Here is a 4,795-nt window from a genome sequence, read left to right as displayed (position 1 = left end):
TAGTCTGAGTTTCAGCAGCACAGATCACAACTTCAAATGGCTCTGCAGGTCTGTACCATCAGCAGCTCCTCAACAACAAATTCCCAAAGAAGATGTATGAAAGAAAGGGCACACAGAGAAATCGAGGAAACCGCCTCTGCCCCTAACATCTGAGAGTAAGGCTGCTAGAGCAAGAACAGAGTCCTGTTTGTGCTTAAATTCCACTTTATATTCTCTGTAGAGATGAACAGAGTCTGCTGGCATTTTGCAATGATTGCAAGAAATTCAGTGGTTAATTATATCCTCTGTTTCTTGCCTCGCTGTCTCTGTGCACATTCACGTGAGTCCTAAAAAGAGTTTACTGTTCAAAAGCCTAGGCTCTGGGCCAGGAGAAGTGCCTAGATAGAATACTGTGAAACTTCTCCTCACGTGCTGTGATAAAATGCTCGGGGACATACTACACAGAGCTCTGAGTGTGCCTGAAAAGCCATGAAACGTTATGTCATCAGCACTGCAAGTTCTGCAAGGTTGTAAGCTCAGAGCAGTCTGTTGACCAAAGTAGGACACTAACAAATGTGTTCAGCGTTCAAGGGCGGAGGGGACTTTCCAACCCCATCTGCCACTGCCAGTAAGGATGCCACTGACCAAACTGTGCATCTGAGGGCAGGGGGAGAAGTGGGGGATTAACATGCTGGGAAAACAGGAAGAAAATGGCAAAAAGCAGGTAGAGAGCAGGAGTGGCAGGGCTGTGGGAGGCTCAGGAGGACTCTCAAAGCAGTGATGTGCTTAACCATTTCCTCTCACCCTGGGCTGGTCGCTCGCTGTCAGCGTGTGAAAGGGGAAGGCAGCGGTATGCCGCTGTGGTGTGCCAGGTGAGAACCAGGAAGGAGGGGAGCCGAGGGGGCAGCGGGCGGCCCAGAGCTCAGCCACAGCTGCAGGAAGGTGGTTTGTGCCAGCTTGATTTTAGATGGCTTGTTTTTGGAACTGATCACCACCCTGTACGAGCCCTTTCACACCGGTCTCATCACCATTTAAACTCTAATGAAATGTAAAGGAGGACAGATACCTGAGGTCCCTTGCCCTGTCTGTCTGCTTACTTTTGAGCAGCCTGTCTTCTCCATGTGTCTTTCCCTCTTGTGTTAGAAAGGAGTCCTCGCCTACAAGCAGAGCAGCTGTCAGGGCCCAGCCACCTCAGCAGCACCCTGGTGTGGGATTTGCTCAACGTGCTCAGCTAAGACAGAAAGCTGTAAGCACATCCAGTGCTGAAATGGGAAAAGAGGGCTTACCTCCTAGCTTCTCCCCGAACCTTCTAGAAGTCTACAGTTAGCTCTGTTTACCAGCAAGGTGTTCCTTCCCAGACGCCCTGTCAGCAGTCTTGATAACCTTAGATAATCATCATAAAACACAGTTTAATGAGAGAGACCCATGACAACACCCTCTCTTGCCCACCAGAATTTGGTAGGTAGCAGAAACCCTGCCGGAGTCTGTCTTCTTCCCTTACAAAGCATTTCAGCTCCAAGCTCTTGACTGCGACCTACCAGGTGCCCTGACTTGTTCCTCCTCCAACAATTCCTCAGCTGTGGCTTTTGCAATGAATGCTGTAGTACAATATTTCCTCGGGGCTTCCTGGCTCTCCCCAGGTGGCAAGAAGTGGGATCAACAGCAGGGTAGTGCATGAGGCTCAGGTCAATGCTGCAGTGCAGTTGTATCTGTAGTGATCCTAGTAGTCTGTAGCTGTGAGCAAGCTGTTCTTGACTGCATGCCTGCCCTGAAAGGCAGACTTGGCCATCTGGCCGGCATGATTGCAAATGGGCAGAGGGACGTGCAGGTACTGATCATTTTTGGCATGGCACAGAACAGAGGGGGAGGGTGACTGGAGGCCAACCGAACAGGCAGAGAAGTGTTAGTCCTTGCACAGCGGGTGCTGGTGGAGAGCAGATCATGGATTGTCTCCAGTGGTAATGCCCAGGGGTAACTGCACTGTGTGGGCACAGGGTGTTTCAGCTGGGCCTGCTGAGGGTCTTGTGCCAGCAGGCTACAAGAGGAACAGCAGGGGAGGACATCAGGAGGCATGGGTTTGATTTCTGTGGGGCTGCTGGGAAAAGGTCCTTCCCTTTGGCCTTCTGCCCTCTGTACTGGCACTGCTCAGTGCTGAGACCTTTGGAGCTGGGGCTGTTCCTCCAGGGTGCCTTCACCAGTAGACAAGTTCAACTAATCACAGAGAGGTCCTCCCTTGCTTGATTTTCTACCTTTGCTCAACCCTCTGCTCTATATCTGAGTGGCAGAGAGAAGAGTGGCAGGAAAGGGTTAATTCGTTGGCGGGGAGGGGGAGGTTTGCAGGCAGAAGGGAGGAGCAGGAGAGCATTTCTGTATTAACATGCAGCTGGTTAATGCAGCTGAATAGCCCTGGCTCAGCTGTTACCTTTCTCAAAGCCAATGGCAAATGATGAAAAACCGTGGTAATATCTATTAAAAGTTTGTGGAAGGGGCCTGCTCAGTGGGAGCTTTTCCATCTCACATACAAGTGATGATTTAGAACAGAGAAAGATCCCCTCGAGGGGATTTTGTGAACCATGCAATGCTAATTAACTCCATTGTTGTATTTTGTTTTGAACATAAGAGTCCCTCTGGGATTGCAGCACTCTTTCCTCCTGCAAGAGATTTCCATTTTGCACCACTGTATAAAATCTCCTCCACATCGCATCAGCAAAAGGGATTAACAATAGGGAGAAGCATATGTGCATAGTTTTATGGGGTTCTAGGGAGGAATGTCTCTCCCCTCACCTCCCAGATGCGTTCTCAATAGGGGCTATTCTGTACATTCTTGCTTTCACTGTTTCTTTAACCTTGAATTAAAAACAAGTGTACATCAAACACTGGGCAGCACCTCCCTTTGATCTTCAGCATATTCAAACCACTTCCGAACATGCTGTGCTGGAGTTTGTTTTAGTGGTTAGCTTGTTTGGGCACAAATGTGATGAAAAAAAAAAAAAAAAAAGACAAACAAAACCCAGCACCCCAAAAAATCAACAAAACCCATCAACACCAGGAGTGGAAGCACTGGTCAGATGCTGATTTGCTCATCTAGATTTCCTCCTGGAAGAAAAGTAAGAAAATGAAAGCTCCCATCTGTCTGAACTCCTTATTGTCTTGAGCCAACAACATTAGGAAGAAACTCGACTCGCTTTGTGCTGGGCCTGCTCTTCATTTTCTGGACTCGTCCCACTTCAGCTTGTTTGGGCACTCTCCTCTCTGCTCACTCATTTTGTGTTGACCAAAGTGGATCCTGACTCACCCTCATGCTCTGGCTACTGCAACGTACTATCAGGAGCATGGAGACTTTCAGGTGAATCAAATGGCTTCTTTCCCCAGTCTTCATCTTCAGTCTCTGGCTTCTGCCAACTCTGAGAAAGCCCCGCTGTAAACACAGTGTCTTGGATCCTCTCTTTTCTATCCTGCCTTAAGTTTCCGCTCTGCACAGGCCAGTATTGACAGAGGGTTGATGCCCTCCTTCCTGCCTCAGGCAATTCAGTGATTTCACAGGGAGCTGTGCAAGGGAGCGGCCAGTGCATGGCTGTCAGGTTGACTTCTGCTGGATGGAGCTGGGACTGTGCTGGGAGCTACCAGGAACTCCCCACCACCAACTGCTAGGGGGATTTGCTGTGCACTCCTCCAACAGGGATTTTGAAAACAAGAGACTTTCTCCTGAGCCATATAAATTCTTAGGTCCTGATTCTTAATTCATGATGGAATCTATTTAATTATAAGCTGGGCAATTTTTGAAATTTCTAAGTGAAGACCAGGAAAGACATTTAACAACAAATCCAGGAGTGATTTTCCCTTGCTCTAGCACATTCAGTGATCCTAGAAGAAGGTGATCCTGAGACCACCTCTTGTTCAAATGCTGTGACATTTTTTTTATACTGTAGAGTCTTGAGGGCTCTTATTACAACATTAGGGTTGTCTATTGCAGCAGAGGCCAGAGCATGCTAGCATATATAAAACAGCTGAAAGGATCTTCAGAGTCATTCTGTCTGAAAAGTCCACTAAACCTTTTCTGTTTGAGAGTTACAGCTCCATGTAAATAAAGGTTTCTTTCTCTTCTTTCTCTTCTTTCTTTCTTAGTAACAAATGTCAGAATTTAAAAGGAAAAACCTCAGTGGGACAGTCTTCCCATTCCAAAATCCTCAGGTTACTTCAAGCACACACAGTGATGTGGTGACCTCTATGTCTTCTCACATCTGTATGAAATAGTCAGAGCAGCTCCATAGGTTTACCCCATCAACATCCAGAGAGGGAAGGGTAAGAGCCACCCCGTTTTTGAGGCATTTCCAGTGCAGTGTTCTCAACTGGAGTGCATTTGCACAAAGCCTGCTGCTTTTCCACCTTTTAATATGTATAGCTACAAGGGAAGATTTCTGTGAACCGAGCAAGCTTGCAAGTCATTTTTCCAGTCCTCTTTGTAAGCTTATCTTCCCTTAGCGCCTGCTGACCATCGCCTTGTTAACGTGTGGGTATCAGCGTGACCATCAACACACCAGCCACAATCACCCTCTTGCAACACGTTAGCTCTTCACCCATTGCCCTGAGCTGCCCAGTCTGGTGTACAGCTCGTGTCCAAAAGCCGATGAGCAGTTTCCAGTAAGTGTGCGATGGGGACGCCAAATGACACGTGAGAAAACAAGCTCTTTTATGACTGCTGAGATCACAGCGAGCCAAAGTGAAGGCTTTCTGCAGATACTGTAAGCAGACTTTGTATGAAGCCCTGCTGCTCCTGGCACCGCAGAAACATCCCCCCCCCCCCCCCCCCAGCTCT

The 4,795-nt window shown here is 48.1% G+C and overlaps 1 long non-coding RNA gene across 1 annotated transcript; it reads right to left on the bottom strand.

Annotated features, from left to right (window-relative positions):
* Window positions 1–906: 906 nt before the first annotated feature.
* Window positions 907–1,841, bottom strand: LOC118161188. Its single transcript, XR_004747895.1, has 3 exons — window positions 1,518–1,841; window positions 1,317–1,362; window positions 907–1,210 (listed from the first exon to the last, which is right to left on the bottom strand). It is a non-coding gene; the product is annotated as an uncharacterized LOC118161188 (long non-coding RNA).
* Between the last annotated feature and the right edge of the window lie 2,954 nt (window positions 1,842–4,795).

The sequence above is a fragment of the Oxyura jamaicensis genome, chromosome 2 (genome assembly GCF_011077185.1).
Source record: "Oxyura jamaicensis isolate SHBP4307 breed ruddy duck chromosome 2, BPBGC_Ojam_1.0, whole genome shotgun sequence".
Classification (NCBI taxonomy): domain Eukaryota; kingdom Metazoa; phylum Chordata; class Aves; order Anseriformes; family Anatidae; genus Oxyura; species Oxyura jamaicensis.
Note: the sequence above shows the minus strand (reverse complement) of the source record. Positions and strands in the feature narration are given on the sequence as shown.